At 40.0% G+C, this 27,642-nt stretch overlaps 1 protein-coding gene across 2 annotated transcripts in view; it reads right to left on the bottom strand.

Moving 5' to 3' along the window:
- Positions 1-27,642, bottom strand: part of LOC129619891 (uncharacterized) — a 684,565-nt gene that overhangs the window by 106,637 nt on the left and 550,286 nt on the right. Inside the window, exons 3-4 of one of the 2 annotated variants that reach the window (XR_008698255.1) lie at positions 23,303-23,411; positions 22,852-23,021 (exon numbers count right to left, since the gene is read on the bottom strand). The exons of the other annotated variant lie outside the window; for it this stretch is intronic. The gene's annotated coding sequence lies outside the window, so the exon portion shown is untranslated. Of the gene's footprint in view, positions 1-22,851; positions 23,022-23,302; positions 23,412-27,642 lie in introns of those variants that run through there. 2 annotated transcript variants of the gene reach the window in all.

Below are 27,642 nucleotides of genomic sequence, written 5' to 3'. Positions count from 1 at the left end.
CTCCACTAATGTACTGGAATGGCACTGTATTTCTTTTAGCCAGGCTACAGCTGACTGGATGAGATGTATACATGATCACAGGGATGGCAGTAGCTTTAAACAAACACAAGTGGAAATCCAAAATGAAATGGGAACCACAAACTAAGAGGTCTCTGCAGACAAACAATTCACTCCCAGCAGGATTCATATTGGTTATATGACATTGGTCTACATCAAGCAGAGTTCCTGAAAATATTGTACACTCCAGCTCTTCATCACACAGGCTAAAAGCCCAAGCAGAGGAAGGGATAGAATGGAAGCTGAAATTTGTGCCTAAAACATAATCTTATAAAGTCTCTGGTTCTTAAAGCAGGGGTTAAATTTCTGCAAAGTTAACAATTATTTGCTTCCCTGGTGGCTCGGATGGTAAAGAATCCGCCTGCAATGCAGGAGACCTGGGTTCAATCCCCGGGTTGGGAAGATCCCCTGGAGAAGGGCATGGCAGCCCATTTCAGTATTCTTGCCTGGAGAATTCCATGGACAGAGGAGCCTGGCAGGTTGCAGTCTGTGGGGTCACAAAGATTTGGACACAACTGAGCGACTAAGCATAGCATAACCATTCTGTGCATTGTTTTCTTGTCAGGAAAGGGGGACAGATAGATATCTCTTCTGTTTTCTGAAAATTCAGAAGCACTGACTATATACCACTTCTCAGTTTTTAATACTTCTGCTGTTATTCTGTGCCTATTTCAAAGACATCTATGTGATTTGTATGATTTTAAGAGCTGACATTAGAAAGACAGATGCCTTCAAGCAGTCTAAGCATATGGGAAAGTCTGACCCTGGAAGCTTATTTATTTTCAATTAAAAAAAGGCTAAGGGGTCAGTTTTTGATATTTTTGTTTGTATATCTTTAAAAGACTGGATGAAACTATATCTACAGTAGAAATTACCTCAGGCAATAGTCATCCCATGTGCATTTTTTTCTTTAAACTCAGCAGGACTCGCTTATACAATGCATAGCTTTTGAAAGGAATAAATTACAACGCAGGTCAAAACAAGTCTCTCAAAAGCAAGGATGACAGAATTTTTCATTGAGACATAAAAAATTAATCATGCAGCATGAATGCTAAATATGGAAAATGTCCTACATATTTGAAGTACCTCCTTCCTGCAGATGACAGTGATTTGGCTCTTGGAGTTATTACTTACACAAGACACATAATATCTACTCAGTCAATCCTCAATTGCTATCTAGAAAATTCTCCACTACCACCCCATGACAAATCTGTGGAATAGCTGGGATATATTTTACATACACTTGGGCAGAAAATATTTATTATAAATAGTTATCAAACTTGGCTATACTTTAAAGTCATCAACCTTCAACCAGACCCTGGCATTAGCACCAAGGAAGAACCATGGTGATTTCTATTTTCAGGCATTGGTTCAACCTTTAGTGTGTACCAGAATCACCATGATTATTAGAACACGGACTGTTGGGTCATACTCTGAGCCCAGTTTCAGGGTTTTGATTAAGTAGGTGTCATGGACTGAGTGTGTCCCCCTTCAAATTTATATCGAGGAGCTGAAGCCCCAGCCCACAATATGATGGTAGTTGGAGCTGGGGTCTTTGGGAAGTCATCAGGGTTCAATGAGGTGCTGAGGATGGGGCTTTGTCTGATGAGGAATTAGTTTCCTTATGAAAAGAAACATTAGACAACTGCACCATTCCCCCAGCATAAAGAGGTTATGTAAGCACACGAGATGACAGCCACTTACAAGCCAAGAGGAGAGACCCCAAATGATATCTGCCTTGCTGGCATATTGACCTTGAACTTTCCAGCCTTCAGGACTATAAGAAATACATTTGTTTCTTAAACCACCTAGTCTTGTTATGACAATCCAAGTAGACTAACACCATAGGCTTGAAAATCTGCCTTTCCTTAAAGTTCCCAAATGATGCTGCTGTCACTGATGGTGCTGGTCCAGCAAGCCTTGCAACCATTGTCTAGACAGCACTGCCTTGAAATTTAACATAAATAGGAGGCATCTGGGGATCTTGCTGAAAGTCTAAATTTTGATCCAATAGTTTGAGGGTGGGTCCCAAGATTTTACATTGTTAGCAAGCACTCAGGTAATGTTAGCAAACTCTAGTTTGAGTTATAACATTAAAGAGATTCTAAATGCTCAAATGTTACCTTTGAGTTTCTAGAACAGTGCCTGGAATAACTGCACCAAAACCACCTCCAATGTTTTCCAAAATTACCTATTTCAAGACCCAGTTGAAGTTTTACCTCTGACGTAAAGGCTTTCATGTGCAACAAAGTCAGAAACAAATCTATCTTTGAAGTTGGAAAAGCTACTCACTGGTTGTGCCTCTCATTAATTGCTGTTTTATTGTTCTTGCTACCTCTTCTTGAACATTTGCTAGATTCAGAAATCATAAAAAATACTTTGAAAGCATTGTTTAATCCTCAGGATGACACTGGGATAAAACATTGTTAGCCCCAATTTAAAGAGAGAAAAAGAGAGGCTCAGAGAGTCCTAGTCTTTAGGACAACATTATGTGGCCTAATGTCCATTAGGACAAATTTAGGACAACGTTATGTGTCCTAAAGACATAATTAGAATGCTATGGGCATAGGGACTGCTGATTAGGCCTTGAATCAGGCCTTGAATCATAATCCTTCATTTGAAATGAAATACAAACAATTTCATGTTTGCTGAATTGCTGATATGTGAATGCTGAGGTTATAATTGAGATATAGAAAGAGCTGCCAAAAAGTTTACAATTTAGTAGAGGACACAGATACTGATCATATAATTGTATTAATTAATTAAAAATTGCAAAATGAGACAAGTGCTCTGAAAGAAACAAAGATCATTTTTGGAGAGAGTTATAAGAATAAATTTGGAGTTGGGAGTAGGAAAGTAGGCTCTGGGTTAGAGAAAGTTTCCAGAAGTGTGAGATGCCTGAGCTAATCTTTAGGAATGACGAGTTTTGAAATGATGATGTAGTTCCTTCCAGGTTGATAAAATCACAAATATCCTATCATAAGAAAAAAATCTGTTATTTTTCAGAAACTGAAACAAAACAATTGTGGCTATACAGCAAAAAGGTGGATAAAGGGGAAAATTATGTTAAGTGTGGTGTTATTTTTATTATCATAATTATTATTTGATTACATGTAAATGACTTTATTCTTCAAAACCTTTACCTTTTTAACCTTATGCTGGGGTTGCCAAATGGAATAAAGAATACATAGTTAAATTTTACTTTCAGATAAATGAATAAGGTTTAGTTCTAATATGCATTCAGTTCAGGCACTCAGTTGTGTCTGACTCTTTGCGACCCCATGAACCACAGTACGTGAGGCCTCCCTGTCCATCACCAACCCCCGGAATGCACCCAAACCCATGTCCATTGAGTCTGGGATGCCATCCAACCATCTCATCCTCTGTCGCCCCCTTCTCCTCCTGCCCTCAATCTTTCCCAGCATCAGGAACTTTTCAAATGAGTTAGCTCTTTGCGTCAGGTAGCCAAAGTATTGGAGTTTCAGCTTCAACATCGGTCCTTCCAATGAACACCCAGGACTGATCTCCTTTAGGATGGACTGGTTGGATCTCCTTGCAGTCCAAGGGACTCTCAAGAGTCTTCTCCAACATCACAGTTCAAAAGCATCAATTTTTCAGTGCTCAGCTTTCTTTATAGTTGAACTCTCACATCCACACATGACCACTGGAAAAACTATAGCCTTGACTAGACGGACCTTTGTTGGCAAAGTAATGTCTCTGCTTTTTAATATGCTGTCTAAGTTGGTCATAACTTTTCTTCCAAGGAGTAAGCGTCTTTTAATTTCATGGCTGTAGTCACCATCTGCAGTGATTTTGGAGCCCAGAAAAATAAAGTCAGCCACTGTTTCCACTGTTTCCCCATCTATTTCCCATGAAGTGATGGGACCAGATGGGACCAGATGGGACCAGTTTTCTGAATGTTGAGCTTTAAGCCAACTTTTTCACTCTCCTCTTTCACTTTCATCAAGAAGCTCTTTAGTTCTTTACTTTCTGCCATAAGGGTGGTATCATCTGCATATCTGAGGTTATTGATATTTCTCCTGGCAATCTTGATTCCAGATTGTGCTTCTTCCAGCCCAGCATTTCTCATGATGTACTCTGCATATAAGTTAAATAAGCAGGGAGACGAAATACAGCCTTGATGTACTCCTTTTCCTATTTGGAACCAGTCTGTTGTTCCATGTCCAGTTCTAACTGTTGCTTCCTGACCTGCATATAGGTTTCTCAAGAGGCAGGTCAGGTGGTCTGGTATTCCCATCTCTTTCAGAATTTTCCACAGTTTATTGTGATCCACACAGTCAAAGACTTTGGCATAGTCAATAAAGCAGAAATAGATGTTTTTCTGGAACTCTCTTGCTTTTTTGATGATCCACATTACTGGGACGTGATTGCTGTTTAAAAAATTATTGTTTATCTGAATTTAAAATTTAACTGGGTATCTTGTATTTTTTTGCAGTTTTATTAAGATATAAGGGAAATACAACACTTTAAAAGTTTTAAGGTAGAGCATAATGATATTATTTTTATCTTAAAATGATTAGCATCATAGGTTGAGTGACACCCATCATTTCATATAGATACAAAATAAAGACAAAATCTTTCCTTGTGATGAATACTCAGAATTTACTTTCTTAACAACTTCTATTTATAGCATACAGCAGTGTTAATTATATTAATCATGTTGTGCATTACATCCCTAGTAAGTACCTGTAACTGGAAGTTTATACCTTTTGACCTTTATTAGTCCTACACTTTTATTTGTACTAGTTCTGGCAAGCCTACATGGGAATCTTTCCTGAATTTCCTCTCAGCTGGTGGTCAGCAATAGCTTGAGATACTCACTGCCTCAACACATCTTAGAAATGCCTCCAACACACACACCAAGGCACAAAACACACATATATGCACACTCACTCTAGAATTTTGGAGCATGAACTATACATCATGCATGTTATAAGTGAACAGGATATTACTTAAGTGAATAAGAGGCAAATCTCCTGCTCTGTGCATACATCATTGTGACACACACCAAACATACAAAACCTGCCATATATCTGCAGCTGAACATGCATTTCATTTAATGTCAATAGAATTATTATTACTATTTACATATACTAAAGAGCATTCTTATGATTTTTACTACTTACATATACTAAAGAGAATTCTTATGATTAATAAAAATTAGGTTTCATTAACTTCAAGATCTCTGCAGGTGGTGATTACAGCCATGAAATTAAAAGACGCTTGCTCCTTGGAAGGAAAGTTATGACCAACCTAGATAGCATATTCAAAAGCAGAGACATTACTTTGCCAACAAAGGTTAATCTAGTCAAGGCTATGGTTTTTCCAGTGGTCATGTATGGATGTGAGAGTTGGACTGTGAATAAAGCTGAGCACTGAAGAATTGATGCTTTTGAACTGTGGTGTTGGAGAAGACTCTTGAGAGTCCCTTGGACTGCAAGGAGATCCAGCCAGTCCATTCTGAAGGAGATCAGCCCTGGCATTTCTTTGGAAGGAATGATGCTAAAGCTGAAACTCCAGTACTTTGGCCACCTCATGCGAAGAGTTGACTCATTGGAAAAGACTCTGATGCTGGGAGGGATTGAGGGCAGGAGGAGAAGGGGACGACAGAGAATGAGATGGCTGGATGGCATTACTGACTCGATGGACATGAGTCTGAGTGAACTCCGGGAGTTGGTGATGGACAGGGAGGCCTGGCGTGCTGCGATTCATGGGATCATAAAGAGTCGGACATGACTGAGCAACTGAACTGAACTGAACTGATTGTTGTGCATGCGTGTGTGTACTAAGTCCCATCAGTCGTGTCCAACTCTTTGCAATCAGTCATGTCCAGCTATTTGCAACACTATGGACTGTATCTTCTGTCCATGAGATTCTTGAAGGCAAGAATACTGGAGTAGGTTGCCGTGCCCTCCTCCAGGGGATCTTCCCAACCCAAGGATTGAATTCACATCTCTCGAGTCTCCTGTATTGGCAGGCGGGTTCTTTACCTCTAGCACCACCTGGAAGGCCCTGTTTATTGTTGGTGACAGCCTATAACACAGCTAGATAAACTGTAGTTTTACCAGTACTTTGGATTTAAATGTAGCACTAGGGCTCCCTGACTCCAACATTTAATTTGATTTATGGTTTGTGATGTAAAAATACTAGGGCTCAGATGGCTTTAAGTGACTTTGAAAATTAAGTAAAGAAGAAAATGTAACAACTAATCTGAACTTGCTGTGAATTATTAATTATGCATTGCAAGTGAAGGAAGTAAGCAAGCAATAATTTAATCTGTGACATGAAATAAATCCCAAACTGCACTCTTTGCTACAGGCATTTTCTAAATAAACACTTGATTTTTAAGTCACAAAGGAACTGAATTTGAAACCATTACTTACTGTATTCTGAGCTGTTTATTAAAACATTTCCCCCCCAGATATCCATTTAAAAAGAAAATTCAGTTTTGAAAGGTGAGTTAGGGTAGAAAAATAGCTCTAACCTAAAGAGGAGGAGAGCATCTTTTAGAAGCATGCCAGGAGAAACTTCTTAATGATCCATGACAGTGTAAAATGATAACTGCAACTGCTGAGTCAGTGTAGAAGAAAATCTAAATGTAGGAGCAGTTGTAGCCTTTATTAATGACCCACTAGGAACATGGGCAACCCGCCAGGGCCAGGCATGCAGCAATGCTTCTCTGATAACTGAGCATTCCAAATCTCCTCGATATAAATTTCTCCCAACTCCCTAAACTAGAAATAATATCCTCAGCATTCTGAATTAGGCAAGACACACAGGCATGTTATCCATATTATATTAATCTTCAAAATGTATTGCCCAAGGAGGAGACATGAAAGAGAACAGATTATCTCTACGGGAGACTTAACACTTGAAAAGAAAAAAGGTTTTAAAAAATTGCATCAGAGGCAAACACAACATATCCTGAATTTGCAAGTTTGCAGGAATTTGTTTTTCCCAGCCAGGGGGTACACAAAAACACTGTGATAACATTTTGCCATACCAGTTACCAGCCCTTCTTTCTTCTTGGGATCTCAAAGCACCCCTCGGGATTTACATGGTAAGGAGATTTTTCTTTTTTTTCCAAAGGTGAAGAGAATTGAGTTACTCTAACTTGTCCACTGGACATAGGAGAAGGTTTTAGTTTACCAAGTTTTTCAGAAAAAGAATAGCAGCAACTTTCAACCTTTATTCAGAAGTTGAGTTCTCAGTCTAAGTCAACTTTGGTGAAGTTGAGTATTTTCAGGAAGTATTTGGAATAATTTGGAATATGGAAGTGTTTCTAATCAAAGATGGGTGTTTATGAAACTAGTAACAAATGTAAATTACCTGTATATAAAGGTATGTGACAGAAAAAAAGAAAAAAAAAAACGAAAAAAAAGACTGTTCCTAAAAGGATTCTAAAAGTGAGGTTCCTAACCTGCTGGCATCACCTGCTGCTGCTGCTAAGTTGCGTCAGTCGTGTCCGACTCTGTGCAACCCCATAGACGGCAGCCCAACAGGCTCCTGTGTCCCTGGGATTCTCCAGGCAAGAATACTGGAGTGGGTTGCCATTTCCTTCTCCAATGCATTAAAGTGAAAAGTGAAAGTGAATTCGCTTAGTCGTGTCCAACTCTTAGCAACCCCATGGACTGCAGCCAACCAGGCTCCTCTGTCCATGGGATTCTCCAGGCAAGAGTACTGGAGTGGGTTGCCATTGCCTTCTCTGGGCATCACCTGCTAACTTGCTATAAATGCTAACTTTCAGGCCCCACCCCCAGTCTCTTGAACCTAGTGAATCAGAAACACTGGATGGGGGCCATATATAGATAGCTTATTACCTCCTTACGTGATTCTAATGCTGTTAAGTTTAGGAACACTTTGTGACTAAATTTTGGTGTCAACTGAAGGGCAAAAGACCCTGATGCTGGGAAGGATTGGGGGCAGGAGAAGGGGACGACAGAGGATGAGATGGCTGGATGGCATCATTGACTCGATGGACATGAGTTTGGGTAGGGTCCGGGAGTTGGTGATGGACAGGGAGGCCTGGCATGCTGTGATTCATGGAGTCGCAAAGAATCGGACACGACTGAGTGACTGAACTGAACTGAGGGGGAAAATCCCGTTTTCATATACACCAACAGTCAGGCAAAGATTCTCCTGAAATAGTGTCTTTTTCCCCAGCTAAGGACAGGGTTTTTTAAAGGGCAGGCATGGTTCTAGACACATTTTGTTCACAGTGTTACCATCAAATAGTATAAACTGGGTCATCAGATTTCATCCTAGTGATCCTTATTCAGAGTCTAGAAAGATAAAATTATGATTCCACATTCTATTGATACTCCCAAATTTTTATGATCCTGCCCTCATTTGTAATAATCAGCTTAATCATTGACATTATCATTTGACATTAATCAAATCACTTGATAATAATCATCTGACATAATCTGGGCAGCATCACATTATCTGCTTATCAGAAAGAGTAAGATTGTTAGCACTATGGTAGGCATCAAGGTCAGGTGAGCTCTGACAGGATTCATTTCTCATGCCTAAACCTGGATTCACCATGTCTTGCTACACATATCAAAGTCCGCTTCATCGTGGCCAACTTGAACTCTGCATCAAATCATAACTGTGAAATATATTCTGCTTCTGCATACCTCAAAATTCTTGATTCTACTTAATAGTGCCTGGATGCTTTAGACCAGGACCAGAAGCATGAGGAGTTGGAAGGAATGGACTGTAAAGACTCATTCCTCAGCTACCTGACAAGGAAACTACCTCCCACATGGAGATTTCCAGTTATCCCAGAAGGTGCATTTTGTTTTAAATTTCTACACCACTGGTTACAGATTCATAGGATAAAACAAATAAGTAAAGTCTATAGTTATTAGATATATAATACATAGTCTTTGTTTTATATGATGTTTTTACACACATGACACAATTTACACTATTTGACCTATTTCACATACTAGAATAAAACTAAGTTTAAGACAAGACTGTACTTAAAAAAAAAAAAAAAAAACTTATGGTACTGATAATACTAAATGCCTAAAAAGAGACCCTGAGTCCAGTCAGTCACTTATTCATTTATTATTTTAACATTTCTTCTTTGATCTCTTCTGAGAGTTCAGCCTGACACTACAAGCAACAAAGCAGAAGATTAGTGAAGTAAGATTATTTGGATTTGCTTTTAGGTCCCAGTAAATAGAAACAGTTATAAGGCTAGAAACATAAATGTTTATGGAAAACTAATAGAAATTTTCCCAGCTTAAAAGAATCCACCTGACAACATAGAAACTATAGGAGACACAGGTTCAAACCCTGGGTCAGGAACATGCTCTGGAGGAGGAAAGGGCAACCCACTCCAGTATTCTTGTCAGGAAACTCCCATAGACAGAGAAGCCTGGCTGGCTACAGTCCATGGGCTCGCAAAGAGTCAGAGGCAACTGAGCACACACTGCACAATGGAGATTTCACCTGGAGTAGAAGAAATGACCAAAAGAAAGACAGACTCACAACCAATTGACAGATATTCACAACACTCATTTTTCTGTTAGAACAGCCAGGCATCCCCATTGTTATTTTTTGTTTTGTTTAAAACAAGTATTTTGTCTCTGCTTTGGAGCAAGTGAAACAGCAGCCAATAAAATGGAACTTTTCTTCAATACGGAGTGAAATAATTGTGAAGAAAAGTGTTGGTAAAAGTACTGTTAGATTGTAGAATAGAGAAACTCAACTTTAGTGGCAACACAATCACTCCCCTTCCTCCTTCACTAACGTAACAGTACAATTAAGAGTGTTCTTGGTTGAATAGCTCTTCTGCTGGCTCTTTTCAAAGAAGTAATTTAGAGGAGGGGTCCTTCCATTTTACGGCAACATGTGACCCTCACATTTAGCATGAAGAGCTCCCCATTCTAGTCAGCAGCAGCAGATCATAAAGGATCTTATGTGGAAGTTTTATATGAGTCATACTGTGGGCTAGAAGTCCATTTCATGACTAGGCTGCAAAGGAGATCAGGAAATTCAGTCTAAGTTTCCAGACAGAAAAAAAATGGAATTAATGATCAGGTAGCACTCTCTTTGTAGATATCCAGTCATCTGGGTTTGCTTAAAAAGACTGAGCAATGTTATCATAATGGAATACTCAGAACATGAATATTTAACATTAATGCAAACATTGATTTTTTAAGTAGTATTTTTGCTGCTTAATACAATATTGGGTAGAATACACAGTTTGACATCATTTAAAATATTATTAGGAATTTTAAAGGCTATTAAAGTTTATACGATGCTATTTTTTAATTATCAAACAATAACAAAATAAACTTCATACCACTAGGAAAAAACTCTCATAAAACCACTTCTCGTGGACAATATCAAAACATGATGAAGAATTATCAGAATGCATATTTTTCTTTGATTCTATAATTAAGTACTGTGCCGGGAGCCAGCATATTGCATATTGAGTGCATATTGCATATTGAGTGCAGCACTTTCCACAGCATCATCTTTCAGGATCTGGAATAGCTCAACTGGAATTCTATCACTGCCAGGAGCCTCCGCCCATGACAAAGGTCATGAGGAAGGAGGCTCGGCATACACAAAGGCGGGATCGAGCCTCAGGAGTCCTCCTGGAAATTCTCAAGCATCTACCCCCAAAACCAGAGTCTGCCTACTTTCTGCTTTGTGCTTTCACCTACACCTCTGACTTTACGGGGGGCTATCCCCCACTACCTCTCTCTGAAAAAAGAATTAGCTTACAGCTCCAGTTAATAATTCCTGGGTGTGACAGTGTTTCAACCTACAAACTCCTTTGGAAATCCTCTAGCCTGCCTGAATAGGTTTTTCTGGCCACATGTGATTGTTCAGAGCCTCCCAACTGTGAGAAGCAGGAGATGTTCTAAACTGCCTAAACACAGATTCCTTTGAGTAGTTAAAAGATTGATTAGAAATTGTATTGGTGAAGGGTTTTTCACTTATTGAGCCAATGTTTGCTGCTAAGTCTCCGTACTCCTTACCTACTGTGTCCTTGGCAGTGTATTGATTGATATAATGGGTGTATAGAAATGTAAAATGCAGCTTTGTCCAATGCTTTTTTGGAGGCTGGTGCCTGACTTTGGAATAATCACCTTTAGAGAAAAATAAGTTTCTTAAAATGTAAACAGGCCTCCTGGCCAGAAGATGATGTCAATCACCTGAACTTTTACATATGATAAGTTTGAAAGCCTGGCTTTGATTAGGACCAGGAACTGCTGTCCTTGCATGACTCCACCCTTTCCCCCATTATCCTCTATGCATAACTTAAGGTATAAAAACTACTTTGGAAAATAAAGTGCGGGCCTTGTTCACTGAAACTTGGTCTCCCCATGTTGCTCTCTCTCTCAAATTCTGGCTGAGTCTCCATCTGGAGTGCGGAACCTGCCATGCTTGCTAATTATGCCTGGGCTTCTAAGATCCGACCAGGGAGGCCTCAGTGTCTCCTCTCCTTCGGGAGAACGGAAGGACGTCTGCAGCCTACGTAAGGGGTGCAAACTTCTTGTCTTGAAGTTTTATTGGTCTCCCGCGTAAACCAAGCTACTCAGCCTCTTTTCTCCACTGAATTTTCCTACTGAGCTATCCTCATTCTATTACTCTTTATATCCTTAATTAACGTTTAATTAAGCAGTTGTTTCCTGACCCTCGCCTACGCCGTCTCTTCTTCGAATACCCTGGATCAGCTGGGGCTGGACCCCGGCAGTACTGGATTAATTTCTTAGCACAAAACACATTGGTCTTGTATGAGAGGTTAAATTATTGTCCTTTTTTAGTATTAGACTTTGATTTACAGTCTGATTATTTTATTTTAACAAGTATACAAAAATTGAACATATTTAATGCATATATTAATAATTTGATGAGTTTGGGTATATGCATATGACCATAAAGCCATCAACACAAAGCAATAAACATATCCTTCTTCTCTTTAAGCATTATTTTGAACACACTACTGATGAAAGGAATTATATTCAATAATGTGTATCCTAGGTGGAAAAAATGCTGCTAATCCAAGTTCGTAGATCCTCACTGATGGTTATGATTACTTAAAGCTCTGTCACACCCATATGTATACACACATATACATATAAATGCATACATATATTAGGTAAAACATTGATTATAGCCTCAAAAATCTGGGTTCAAAATGAAAAAATTTTGACCAAACAAGGAAAATCACACTTTTACTGGGATACGCTGACCTCATCATTCACTGTTTAAGCACCTGTTTCTAAGTCCCTGCTCAGTGATCTCAAAGAATACTTCAGTTTCAACCATAAGATGGTCAGTTACATAAAAAATGAGTCAAAATCAGATTACTTTCATTCTTTTATGCATATTTTAATCACAAAATCTGTGATTACAAAATCGCTTTATTGCACATTGCAGTGTGTTCATTGACAGAGAGAAATGTGTATCCACAGATTTATGAGCCTGAAAGATGCTGTTGCCCTATTTTTGGAACACCAAGGAAAAGACCAACTGTTTCAGACTTTTTAAAAGACAAATTTCAAGGGAGAACTGCATATTTGGCAGAAACAGTTAAAACTTTGAATACAATAAATACAGAACTTCAAGAAGCAAGAGCAACATCATCTATATTATATTGTACTCCAAGAACTTAGGGCTAAAATACAGTTAAGAGTAGAGTGAACTGGTACTAAAAATATCTCCTCAATTTTTGACATAGTGGTGCTCTCAAAGAAAAGATTCATGGAAATGATTTCAAAAAATATCTAAAATTACATCTAGTTTGTTCCACAGGATGAGTTCATGTGATAGATTCCTGATGTGATAACTAAGTCACATTTAGAGATCTAGAAAGAGAAAGTTTCTTCCTAGTATCCCATCTTCACGTCAAGGTTGCCAAACACATACACACACACAAACAGAACTCAAGGTTGATCTTGTTACCGAATAATCAAGGAAACATCTTTGGTAAAAACGAGTAGAGGGACAGAAAAAAATATTTATTTGTTTTCCCACATCAGTCACTATTCCTGTTTAATAGACTTGTGGAGTTTTGGGATTTTTTGTTTGTTTTTTCCTTCCTGACTCCCTCTATGAAAGCAAGAACACAAGTCTGGTATTCAAAGGGCTCTGTCTTTCCACCACACAGAAAAACTCTTCTACAAGTAGTCAATAATCACACTAATGTCAGAAAATCAACACATGGGGAGACTGTCTCAAATCCAAATGACTTACTTTCTAAAATTGCCAAGGCTTTGATTTACTTTTAGTTTAATTCATTTCAAAATCTCAAATAGTATTAAAGAAGGGCATGAGGTAATTATGTTTATTAAATAGGTCACCACTGTATTGATGATGTTAGCATTTTCAACAGGACTAACAATTTCCAACATTTAAGGCATGATTTCTGTGGTAGGAATGTTTGAATGTTTCATCAACCTTTATATTAGCTCTTTGATAGGATTCCACTGTTTTCCAGTGATCTATATTCAACAAGGAAATCCTAGTTATTAACCTTATGTTTGTTCTGGCAATTGGGAAGGGATATCCTGAATATAGATATAAAAATGTAATCAAAGTGAAGTCAGAAATAGAAACAAATATTGTATATAAAAACATATATGTGGAATCTAGAAAAATGATACAGATGAACATATTTGCAAAGCAGAAACAGAGACACAAATGTAGAGAAAAAATGTATGGACACCAAAGGGAAAAGGGGTGGATGGGATGAATTGGGAGACTGGGATTGGCATATACACACTACTATGTATAAAATAGATAACTAAAGAAAACCTTCTGCATAGTACAGGGAATGCTATGGGAATGCTCTGTGGTGACCTAAACTGGAAGGGAATCCAAAAAACAGGGGATGCAGATATATGTAAAGCTCATTCACTTTGCTGTACAGCAGCATCTAACACAACATTGTAAAGCAACTATATGTCAAATTAAAAATATATATATATATATAGTTAGGGTAAGGGGGGATCCAACATTGTAAATTAATATGTTGGCATTCTGCAGTGGAGAAAGCCTAGGCCTTGAAATCAGTCAGATTCACATTCTGTCTCTGCCAGGTTACTTAATAAGTTACCTTGGGGAGGTTGATAAACACTCATATTAATTTTCCACACTGAAGAACAACAAAAACTAATTTTAATTGTTGTGGTGAAAATTGCAAGAGATAGCATTAGTACTTGGTTTGGTGACTTTGACATATAGAAGATGCAAAATAAATGGTAGCTACCAAGTCACTCTAATAATACATGTTAGTTTGAGCAAGTACTTAACACAAGGAATACCTCTGGAATCATTGCCCATTGATTTTTCTGAATCCTCAAAACTAAGGACAAAACTGTTACACATTGCTGGGTTTAAAGAACAACACTCTGTTCATTAATTGACAGCAATCCCCTGGATGTTTCAGGACCTGGCTAGCCTACTCAACATTGAAAAGTAGCATTTGCTCTTAGTTTCTTTCAATATCAGCTATTTTCCTGCTGTGACAGAATAATGCTCACACTGCAAGATATTCATGTCCTACTCCCTGGAATCTGAGAATATGCTGCATGGGCACAGGAGGGCCAAAAGGAGATATTCCAGTTCAAGGCCAGGAAGGGCAGCGGTGAGGAGATACCCCTCGTCCAAGGTAAGGAGCAGCGGCTGCGCTTTGCTGGAGCAGCCGTGAAGAGATACCCCATGTCCAAGGTAAGAGAAGCCCAAGTAAGATGGTAGGTGTTGCAAGAGGGCATCAGAGGGCAGACACACTGAAACCATACTCACAGAAAACTAGTCAATCTAATCACACTAGGACCACAGCCTTGTCTAACTCAATGAAACTAAGCCATGCCTGTGGGGCAACCCAAGATGGGCAGGTCATGGTGGAGAGGTCTGACAGAATGTGGTCCACTGGAGAAGGGAATGGCAAACCACTTCAGTATTCTTGCCTTGAGAACCCCATGAACAGTATGAAAAGGCAAAATGATAGGATACTGAAAGAGAAACTCCCCAGGTCAGTAGGTGCCCAATATGCTACTGGAGACAGGGGAGAAATAACTCCAGAAAGGATGAAGGAATGGAGCCAAAGAAAAAATGTACCCAGCTGTGGATGTGACTGGTGATAGAAGAAAGGTCTGATGCTGTAAAGAGCAATATTGCATAGGAACCTGGAATGTTAGGTCCATGAATCAAGGCAAATTGGAAGTAGTCAAACAGGAGACGGCAAGAGTGAATGTCGGCATTCTATGAGTCAGTGAACTAAAATGGACTGGAATGGGTGAATTTAACTCAGATGACCATTATATCTACTACTGCGGGCGGGAATCCCTTAGAAGAAATGGAGTAGCCATCATGGTCAACAAGAGTCTGAAATGCAGTACTTGGACACAATCTCAAAAACAACAGAATGATCTCTGTTCGTTTCCAAGGCAAACCATACAATATCACAGTAATCCAAGTCGATGCCCCAATCAGTAACCCTGAAGAAGCTGAAGTTTAATGGTTCTATGAAGACCTACAAGACCTTTTAGAACTAACACCCAAAACAGATGTCCTTTTCATTATAGGGGACTGGAATGCAAAAGTAGGAAGTCAAGAAACACCTGGGGTAATGGGCAAATTTGGCCTTGGAGTACAGAATGAAGCAGGGAAAAGACTAATAGAGTTCTGCCAAGAGAACGCACTGGTCATAGCAAACATCCTCTTCCAACAACACAAGAGAAGACTCTATACATGGACATCACCAGATGGTCAACACTGAAATCAGATTGATTATATTCTTTGAAGCCAAAGATGAAAAGATCTATACAGGCAGCAAAAACAAGACCAGGAGATGACTGTGGCTCAGATCATGAACTCCTTATTGCCAAATTCAGACTGAAATTGAAGAAAGTAGGGAAAACCACTAGACCATTCAGGTATGACCTAAATAAAATTCCTTATGATTATACAGTGGAAGTGAGAAATAGATTTAAGGGACTAGTTCTGATAGATAGAGTGCCTGATGAACTATGGACGGAGGTGACATTGTACAGGAGACAGGGATCAAGACTATCCCCATGGAAAAGAAATGCAAAAACACAAAATGACTCTCTGGGGAGGCCTTACAAATAGCTGTGAAAGGAAGAGAAGTGAAAAACACAGGAAAAAGGAAAGATATGAGCATCTGAATGCAGAGTTTCAAAGAATAGCAAGGAGAGATAAGAAAACTTTCCTCAGCAATCAATGCAAAGAAATAGAGGAAAACAACAGAATGGGAAAGACTAGAGATCTCTTCAAGAAAATTAGAGGTACCAAGGGAATATTTCATTCAAAGATGGTCTCGATAAAGGTCAGAAATGGTATGGACCTAACAGAAGCAGAAGATATTAAGAAGAGGTGGCAAGAATACAAAAAAGAGCTTCACAACCCAGATAATCACGATAGTGTGATCACTGACCTAGAGCCAGACATCCTGGAATGTGAAGTCAAGTGGGCCTTAGAAAGCATCACTATGAACAAAGCTAGTGGAGTGATGGGATTCCAGTTGAGCTATTTCAAATCCTGAAAGATGATGCTGTGAAAGTGCTCCACTCAATATGTCAGGAAATTTGGAAACTCAGCAGCAGCCACAGGACTGGAAAAGGTCAGTTTTCATTGCAATTCCAAAGAAAGGCAATGCCAAAGAATGCTCAAACTATGGCACAATTGCACTCATCTCACATGCTAGTAAAGTAATACTCAAAATTCTCCAAGCCAGGCTTCAGCAATACGTGAACAGTGAACTTCCAGATGTTCAAGCTGGATTTAGAAAAGGCAGAGGAACCAGAGATCAAATTGCCAACATCCGCTGGATCATGGAAAAAGCAAGAGAGTTCCAGAAAAACATCTATTTCTGCTTTATTGACTATGCTGAAGCCTTTGACTGTGTGGATCACAATAAACTGTGGGAAATTCTGAAAGAGAAGGGAATACCAGACCACCTGACCTTCCTCTTGAGAAACCTATATGCAGGTCAGGAAGCAACAGTTAGAACTGGACATGGAACAACAGACTGGTTCCAAATAGGAAACGGAGTATGTCAAGGTTGTGTATTGTCACCCTGCTTATTCAACTTATATGCAGAGTACATTATGAGAAATGCTGGGCTGGAGAAAGCACAAGCTGGAATCAAGATTGCTGGGAGAAATATCAATAACCTCAGATATGCAGATGACACCACACTTATGGCAGAAAGTGAAGAGGAACTAAAAGCCTCTTGATGAAAGTGAAAGAGGAGAGTGAAAAAGTTGGCTTAAAGCCCAACATTCAGGAAACTAAGATCATGGCATCTGGTCCCATCACTTCATGGGAAATAGATGGGGAAACAGTGGAAACAGTGTCAGACTTTATTTTGGGGGGCTCCAAAATCACTGCAGGTGGTGACTGTAGCCATGAAATTAAAAGATGCTTACTCCTTGGAAAGAAAGTTATGACCAACCTAGATAGCATATTGAAAAGCAGAGACATTACTTTGCCAACAAAAGTCCATCTAGTCAAGGCTATGGTTTTCCCAGTGGTCACGTATGGATGTGAAAGTTGGACTGTGAGGAAAGCTGAGTGCCAAAGAATTGATGCTTTTGAACTGTGGTGTTGGAGAAGACCTTTGAGAGTCCCTTGGACTGCAAGGAGATCCAACCAGTCCGTTCTAAAGGAGATCAGTCCTGGGTGTTCATTGGAAGGACTGATGCTAAAGCTGAAACTCCAATACTTTGGCCACCTCATGTGAAGAGTTGACTCATTGGAAAAGATCCTGATGCTGGAAGGGATTGGGGTCAGGAGGAGAAGGGGACAACAGAGGATGAGATGGCTGGATGGCATCACCGACAAGATGCACATGAGTTTGGGTGAAGTCCGTGAGTTGGTGATGGACAGGGAGGCCTGGAGTGCTGCAATTCATGGGGCTGAAAAAAGTCGGACACGACTGAGCGACTGAACTGAACTTGGCAAAGGGACTTTCAGATGGAATTACGTTAAGTATCTTAAGATGAGGGAAATGGGTGGTGGGTTATTCCCGTGGTCCCAGTTGTAATTGCAGGGTTCTGAGCAGGACCCTGTGTCTCCTGGGCACAGGAAGTCTTTGAGTTCAGCCTCCATGACCTTCCCTGATCCAAAGGGCCCATTTGAACAATTGATAATCATGGAAGGGAAGGATTTGGAGTTTAGGGAGGAACAGTCCAGAAACAATAGCACAGCCTTGGGGGAAGATCCTGGTTCTCCCTCAAGGGATACATTTAGCAATACTTTAAGGCCTTTTATAGAATTAAAGAGATGGTAATACCAGACCACTTAACCTGCCTTGTGCTAAACTTGAATGCAAGTCAAGAAGCAATGGTTAGAAGTGGACATGGAATAACAGACTGGTTCAAAATTGGAAAATGAATATGTCAAAGCTGTATCTTGTCACCTGCTTATTTAATTTCTCTGCAAAGTCAAAAAGTCAAACTGAAAGTCATTCAGTCGTGTCCATCTCTGCAACCCTATGGACTATTCAGTCTATGGAATTCTCTAGGCCAGAATACTAGTGTGACTAGCCTTTCTTTTCTCCAGGGGATCTTTCCAACTCAGGGATCAAACCCAGGTCTCCCACATGGCAGGCAAATTCTTTACCAGCTGAGCACAAGGGAGGCCCAAGAATACTGGAATGGGTAGCCTATCCCTTCTCCAGAGGATCTTCCCAACCCAGGAATTGAACCAGAGTCTCCTGCTTTGCAGGCAGATTCTTTACCAACTGATCTATCAGTTGAATGACTGACAGTTGAATCAGCTGAATGACTCACAAGTTGGAATCAAGATTGCTGGGAGAAAAATCAACAACCTCAGATATACAGATGATATTACCCAAATGTCAAAAAGCAAAGAGAAACTAAAGAGCCTCTTGACGAGGGTGAAAGAGGAGAGTGAAAAAGCTGGCTTAATCTCAACATTCATGGCATCTGGTCCCATCACTTCATGGCAAATTGATGGGGAAACAATGGAAATAGTGACAGACTTTATTTTCTTGGGCTCCAAAATCACTGTGGATAGTGACTGCAGCCAAAGAAATTAAAAGACACTTGCTCCTGGAAGAAAAGCTATGATCAACATAGGGAGCATATTAAAAAACAGAGATATCACTTTGCTGAAAGATCTGAATTGTCAAAGCTATGGTTTTTCCAGTGGACGTGTATGGATGTGAAATTTGGAACATAAAGAAGGCTGAGCAACAAAGAACTGATGCTTTCAAACTATGGTACTGGAGAAGATGTTTGAGAGTCCCTTAGACTACAAGGAAATTAAACCAGTCAATCCTAAATGAAATCAACCCTGAATATTCATTGCAAGGACTGATGATAAAGTTGAAGTTCCAATACTTTAGCCACCTGATGTGACGAACTGACTCATTGGAAAAGTCCCTGATCCTGGGAAAGACTGAAGGCAGGAGGAGAAGGGGGTGACAGAAGATGAGATAGTGAGATGGCATACCTGACTTAATGGACCTGAGTTTGAGCAAACTCTGGGAGATAGTGAAGGACTGGAAGATTGATGTGTTGTAGTCCATGGGGCTGCAAAGAGTTGGACAAGACTTAGTAACTGAACAACAACAGGAACAGAATTAAAACCCAACAAATGGAAGATGTCAGCATTCTCCATACAGAGACCACTTGAGGCCAGGTTAAAGAAATTACAGAAGCTTTTCAAGAAGATTCCCTGACATAAAATTAAAGGAATACAGACTCTGCATATACCTTAATCTTATCAGCAACTGTACCCTTGAACCATTGCCATAAAACTCCTCACCAAATTCCCCTGGGTTTGGACACATAGTTTGCAAGGGCAGGAGCCTGCTGCATCCCCCTTTGCCTGATAAAGCAATACAGCTATTCTTTCCTCCTTCAACCCAAACTGTCTCTGAGATTCAATTCAGCACCAATACAGGGAAGCTGAACTTTCAGCATTAGTTCCAGCAAGAGAAAGAGGGAGGCATAAGAGTTGGAATCAGAAGATGTGATGGCAGAAGCAGAGGTTAGATTGATAAACTTTGAAGGCAGTGAAGAGGAAAAGTTAAAATTTTACATAACCTCCTGCTCCTTTTTCCTCTGTAACTCAGCTTGCTCCTTGCAAAGTCTGGATCACATAGGTCACATAATCTCAGAAAGTGGGGACTTATAATACTAGGAACTGGAGCTTATCTCACTTACCCTTGTCCTGCTGCTGCTGCTGCTGCTAAGTCGCTTCAATCGTGTCCGACTCTGTGCAACCCCTTAGAAGGCAACCCACCAGGCTCCCACATCCCTGGGATTCTCCAGGCAAGAACACTGGAGTGGGTCACCCTTGTCCTACTCTTTGCAATTGTCCGGCCCCTGCAAACCTGCTTAATCATGCCTGTCTGTGTAAAGGTCAGGCATCCCCCTCCCCATCTTAACTGTTGTTCCCATGTGTGCGAAACCCCTTAGTTTAAATCAGCCTATTAACAGCTAGTGTTGCCCACTATAGTCTGTCTATAAAAACTCTGTAATCCCTTTGTTCCGGGCTCAGAGCTTGGAGTGTTAACTCCTCTGGGCCTGCCAATGTAATAAACCTGAGTTCTCCAACTCTCAAGTGTGGTGCTTGGTTTCTTGAGTATTGGTTTCTGCAACAGTAGAAGAAAGAGTTATGAATGAAGTAATGTCTGTTACCTCTGTAAGCAGATAAAGGCAAGGAAAAAGACTTTTCCCTGGGGCCTCCAGAAGAAAGGTGTGTTGGCCTGCACCTTAATTTTAGCCTCCTAGGACTCAGTTTGAACTTCTAACCTCCAGAACTAAAAGAAATGTATGTTGTTTCAAGTCTCTATGTTTGTGATAATTTATTATAGCAGCTTTAGGAAATCAATAACCTCTTATTTTAATGATTCACCTGGCCTTAGCCTATCATGTCTAGCCTATTGTGCCTTATCTCCTGGGTGTGGCCAAGTCTTGTCAATTTCCAGCTCCATGCTCCAGATGGCTGCTGATCAGACTTTTCCTTGACCTTAGCTATGCTTACAAGTAAGAGACCAGTTTTTCTATTTAATTGTTGAGGTACAGTCATATGGTGTTCACCTCTAGGTGACCTCTGAACAGTGACTTGTACTGTAAGTCTTACCCCAATTCAAAATTTGTTTGCCTAGCTAAAATTTTCCAAGCAAGCTAAATTTTGACTTCAATTTTGCATCAGACCTTATTCTATTTATATGTGTCTCTTTGAAAGAAACTGACCACAATCTTTGATGTTAATTTTTAACTAACGAAATGTATGTCTTCAACATATAAAATATAAATAATGTACTATATTGACTTTATTCTGTAGGTGACAAAAATCAGGAAATCCCTATAGGCTTTAGGTTGTGCAGCAGAGGATTAGCTCAGCAGGTCTGGGCTGCTCAAAACCTGCACATGTTGAAAGTTTTCAGGGCTAGACCTTGAACTACTCCTGGGAGATAACCCCTAAGCCCTTTAAACATCTTGCCTGATAAGAATGACTTTACATACCTTGGGCCTTAGATCACACCAGATAGTTTATACTAACAATGTGATTTATGATAAATATCTCTTATTTTTAGGGAGGCCATCAGTTTGAGCTCTGGAGAGGGAGCACTGGGACTTAGTAGATAAGATCAGTCATGCAACTATTCCAGGTCTCTGTGCCTGACTACTGGTAAAAAAAAAAAAAAGGATATCAAGGCTTACGTGAGCTTTTCCACTTGACAGTACTTTGCCTGTGTTGTCTCATAATAATGCTGGTAGAGTTAAGCACTGTCTACGAGGGCTTCCCAGGTGGCGCTAGTGGTAAAGAACCAACCTGCCAAAGCAGGAGATGTTAAGAAACGCGGGTTCAATCCCTGGGTCAGAAAGATCCCCTGGAAAAGGGTACGGCAACCCACTCCAGTGTTCTTGCCTGGAGAATCCCATAGTCAGAGGAGACTGGCAGGCTACAGTTTTTAGGATTGCACAGAGTTGGACACGACTGAAGCGACTTAGCATGCACGTGTGTTTTCCAAGTGATGTTAGTGGTAAAGAACCCACCTGCCAATGCAGGAATCATAAGAGATGCAGGTTCGATCCCTGGGTCGAGATGATCCCCTGGAGAAGGAAATGGCAACCCACTCTAGTATTCTTGCCTGGAGAATCCCATGGACAGAGGAGCCTGGTGGGCTACAGTCTATGGGGTCACAAGAGTCAGACATGACTGAAGTGACTTAGTACATGAGTTTCCACTGGGAGAGGATAACCAGAAGCTTGCACCTGGTCTCTCTTGGACTCTGCCCTTTGCACCCTTTTCCGTGCTGTATTTAAACTATTACCTTTTGTTGCAAGAAACTATAACCATGAGTATAGAAGCTTATTTGAATTCTGTGAGTCCTTCTAGCAAACTTTCAAATCTGAGGGTGGTCTTGGGGCCATACAACATAAGATTACAGACTTTCCTAAAGATTACATGATCAGATAGATGAATAAAATCAGCTATTCATAAACTCACTAAATTAGTTTTAGAATTTCACAATCAAATAATTTTATCTCCAATCCTGACTTACCATTTCCTAATCCTGACTTACATTTTCACACACACAAATAAACATTTATGTACAACTGCATGTGTGAACATACACATACATACCACATTATAATACCTTAAAAAAGAAGACTATCAGCCTACATTTGCTATGTCTCTTCCCTGATGAACAATAAATGTGAGCCACACACAGCTTAGAACATTTCATAGACAAGCACCTTTATTTCTTCCTTTGGTGGATTGGTGAAATCCAACAGGACCCCATAGGGCTCCTGGCCGTGGAAGTCTTTCAAACAGTTGCTAATCAGGGAAGGGAAGGGATGTAGAGACAAGGGAAGAGCAGCCAAGAGATTACAATGCAGCCTTTGGGTCAGGTGTGGATTCTGCTTCCAGGGATACACAGTATCTTCAAGCTCTTTACAGAACTGAAGAAAGAAAGGTAGCACTAAGTCCTGTCTGACTCTTGCGATCCCAAGAACCATAGCCTGTCAGGCTCCTCTGTCCATGGGATTCTCCAGGCAAGAATGTTGGAGTGGGTTGCCATTTCCTTCTCCAGGGGATCTTCCCAACCCAGGAATTGAACCCAGGTCTCCCACATTGCAGGCAGATGCTTTATCAACTGAGCTAGTAGGAAGCCCAAAGGTGTGTTTCCTCCCCGTCAGGGAATCGAACCCCGGTCTCCCACATGGCAAGTAGGGATACTCACCACTATAGTAAGGAAGACAGCAGAACTAAAGCTCCCAATAAATGGAAGATGTTGTTCTTCAATAGAAGATTAGAGTTTGATAACCTTGAGAAGCTCATGAGGAGACCACCTGAGATCAGATTAAATGAACCAGAGAAACTCAATCAAGAGACAATGTGTGAAGTGTGAAGTCACTCAGTCGTGTCCGACTCTTTGCGACCCCGTGGAATATAGCCCACCAGGCTCCTCTGTCCATGGGATTCTCCAGGCAAGAATACTGTAGTGGGTTGCCATTTCCTTCTCCAGGAGATCTTCCCGACCCAGGGATCGAACCCAGGTCTCCCGCATTGCAGGCAGACGCTTTAACCTCTGAGCCACCAGGGAAGCCCAAAGGGTATTCTTAGTTCCCATACTGGGTGTCGAACCCGGGCTGCCTGGGTGAAAACCAGGAATCCTAACGGCTAGACCAGATGAGACCAAATTAAAGAGGTGCAGGCCCTGCACTCTCCCTGATCCTTATCAGCAACCTCGCCATTGAACTATTGCTATACAACTCACCAAATCCTCCTGGGTTGGGACACAGTGTTTGAGGCAGGAGTCTGCCGTGTCATCCTTGCCAGGCAAAGCAATAAAATTACTCTTTTCTACTTCACTCAAAACTCTGTCTCCAAGATTCAATTTGTCACTGGTGCACAAAGGCCAAGGTCTCAGCATCATTGGACCTCTCTGTGTTATTTCCTTTCGGGTACTGTACTTTGAATATAAAATGAGCTAACATGTAAAAGTGACTATCTGAGGGATACTGATTAAAGTTCCTCCCTCCCCACCTCTCTCACCCTTCCTTCTTTCTTCCCTTCTTTTCCTTCCTTCCACCAGTCAGGGGATGTATCTTCCTATACTGCACGTAGATCCAATATTAAGCTAAATCTGCTGTGGTTTCAAGTCCAAGGATCTTTCTGCTTCACAAACCTCTTGCTGTTACAATCCCAGAAAACCATATCTAATATTAAAAATCTTTCTGAATTTTGAATCTATCAGAATCATCATGTCATGGTGATAGGCTTTTGGAGAATTTAAGAGGTAATGCTAAATTCAACTTCTCTTTACTGAAACCAAGGAGGACATCCTGGGACCTTCCTGGGCACAAAAGCCTTTTCAGGTCCACCATTTATTTGCAGGATAAAGGCTTCAGTCTCCCAGATCTTCCCTGAGTTCCAAAAGGACATATTCAAACAGCTTCTAATCAGGAAAACAGGGAATGCCTAAACAAAGGAGGAACAATCAAGAAACCTTAGTGCAGCAATTAAAGCAGGATCCTGGTCTCTGCTCAAGGAATATACATAACAATATCTTTGAGCTCTTCTGCAGAAACAAGGCCCTCTTGGTGGGTGGAGATGGTAGCTTCTGGCTGAGCACAAGATTCTTAGAGCACTGCACTATAACTATGACACCAACCAACAGCCTCACCATCAATCAATACACATTTAACTTTGGCCTCACTGTACATCAGGCACAGGAACTTGTGTTAGGTAACATTACCCTTGTCACCAATCACATCAGCATGTTTGCATAGCATTACTTTATACAGTGGTTTTAGATCATCCTGTAATTTAAATGGATGATTCATATAATCTTCAAATTGGACAGATTATTTACATGGCAATAAAATAGAAGTCTTTGTTTTTCTCATAATTTAACACATATATGAAGTCTTTTTTTTTTTCAAGATCTTTCCTACAAAAATTTGTTTGAAAAAAATGCTTTCTAAAGAAATGAGCATAATAAACTGTATCCTTTGGAAATGTGTTTGTTTATACTTTTTTTTCTCAATTTCATAAAAATTTATTTATTTTTGGCTGTGCTTGGTCTTCACTGCTGCACATAAGTTTCTCACTGGGGTGGCTTCTCCTGCTACAGAGCATGGGCTCGAGGGTATGAGCTCAGTATCTGTGGTATACGAGCTTAGCTGCTATGCAGCATGTAGAATCTTCCAAGACTAGGGATGGAATCTGTGTCCCCTGCATTGGCGGGAGGATTCTATACCACTGGACCACCAGGCAAGTCCAGTTTATATTTTTTAAATGCCATAAATCCAGGGCTTTCCACTGGTTGGTTTAATACAGCCTTCCAAATGTGATTTCAACTCCAAAATGTATCCTTGCTTTGGTGATCCCTAAAAAAATCCTTATGTATAGTCACATGAATACAGCAACTATTTCTGTGGTATTTCTAAGTGAATTTACAATGTAATAGTGATAAAATTTTTCTTCAAATTACATTGAAAAAATTGGGACATAAAGTATGGTTGTAATACTGAAAACAAATGATCAAAATTATTTACATAAATGTATGTATTTAATATTAACTATGAGTCTTTTTCAAGACAATGGAACTGATCATAACAGTACACTCAAAAATGCTAAACAATTAGTTTGTGACCTTATAAAAAGCAGATTTGTGAAAGTCATGTTTGTCTAACTTTTAAGTGCAGTAGTTGTCCTTTGAGCTTCCCCAGTAAAGAATTGGTCTGCAAAGCAGGAGACTAGCCAGAGATGTGAGTTTAATCTCTGGGTTGGGAAAATCTCCTGAAGAAAGAAATGACAACCCCTTCCAGTATTCTTGCTAGAAATTCCCTTGGTCAGAGGAGCCTGGAGGGTTCATGGGTCACAAAAGAGTCAGAAACAACTGAAAGACTAAACAACAACAGCAAGTTGTCCTTCAATTGGACGTGCCATAAGTTTTAAAGCAAAGGATATGATCCCATGGAATCTTTTTAGATGAAATCCTTCCTACTAGGATAACAAAATATCTCAGGACATCAATACCTCTAGCAACCAAGAATGTTTTGTTTGTATTTACAAATAGTAACACTCAACTCTTTCTACTACATTGCTAATCTTCAAAAGCCATACCAGAAAAGGGGGGCAATATTCCCTTAGAATATGCATGTTTAAATAGATAGAAGTTGTCTTAGAAAATGTTAAAAGTGTCTTTACACATTTTTAATTGAAAGTAATATTTAGTGATCTTTCACAAAATAAAAATTGACTTCCTTTAATAATCTTAAATAGTCATTACAATAATTACTCAGAAATTACAGACAGGAAATTGTAATAAACATCTGGGTGGAGACTTTGACATCTGCATAACAAGAGGTTTGTGAAGCAGAAAGAGCCTTGGACTTGAAGTCACAACCCTTCTGGTTTTCAGTTTTGAACTGGCTCCTCCATTTGTTTGCCAGCATGACCTTGATCAAGTTAGTTACTCATTTGATCCCATCTGATCTAATATGTGAGGAGACTATGTTTTTAATGACTTTTTAACCTGATGGACATAAAGACAATAGAAAGTAAAATAACTACTGGGAGAGCAAAGGGTAAAAACAAAGCCATCTTGCTGAAATGAGTCCTACTTTTATGGGTTTGCTCCCTTTCCATCCTCAAACAGGAAAAATTCTTCCAATCAAAAATAATTTTTTTTATGGTGTCAACTCCTTATTTTATTTTATTTATTTTAATTGGAGACTAATTACTTTACAATATTGTATTGGTTTTCCCATACATTGACATGAATCAGCCATGGGTGTACATCTGTGCCCCACGCTGAACCCTCCTCTCACCTCCCTCCCCATCCACCCCTCTGGGTCATCCCAGTGCACCAGCCCTGAGCACCCCGTCTCATGCATCAAACCTGAATTGGCAATCTGTTTCACATATGATAATATACATGTTTCAGAGCTATTCTCTCAGATCATCCCACCCTCGCCTTCTCCCACAGAGTCCAAAAGACTGTTCTATGTATCTGTGTCTCTTTTGCTGTCTCAAACATAGGGTTATCATTACCATCTTTCTAAATTCCATATATATGTGTTAGTATATTGTATTGATGGTGATAGTAATAGTACTTGGCATGTAGAATTAGAGGTGAGGCGGAGCGTAAGATGATCAATTTACTATTTTACATTTCAGGGTGATGTAAGACTCAAGATGAATTTCTTCAGTCCTAGTTTAAGGTGGCCTTCACCTGTGTTATATTTTGAGAAAGAGGGCTTCCCAAGTGGCAGTAGTGGTAAAGAACCCACCTACCAATTCAGGAGACTAAAGAGACGTGAGTTCGATCCCTGGGTCAGGAAGATACCCTGGAGGAGGAAATGGCAGCCCACTCTAGTGTTCATGCCTGGAGAATCCCGTGGACAGAAGAACCTGGTGGACTACAGCCCATAAGGTCATAAAGAGTCAGACACGACTGAAGGGACTTAGCCTGCACGCAGCATATGCATATTAAAACAAAACACGCTACATGAGATATATACTGGAAGCCTTTGTATTTTTCTAGTTGAGAAATGAGACTGAGTCTTTGAG

This window comes from Bubalus kerabau, chromosome 9, assembly GCF_029407905.1.
Source record: "Bubalus kerabau isolate K-KA32 ecotype Philippines breed swamp buffalo chromosome 9, PCC_UOA_SB_1v2, whole genome shotgun sequence".
In the NCBI taxonomy this organism is placed as follows: domain Eukaryota; kingdom Metazoa; phylum Chordata; class Mammalia; order Artiodactyla; family Bovidae; genus Bubalus; species Bubalus kerabau.
The sequence above is the reverse complement of the archived record's forward strand: the minus strand, read 5'-3'. Positions and strand labels throughout refer to the sequence as shown.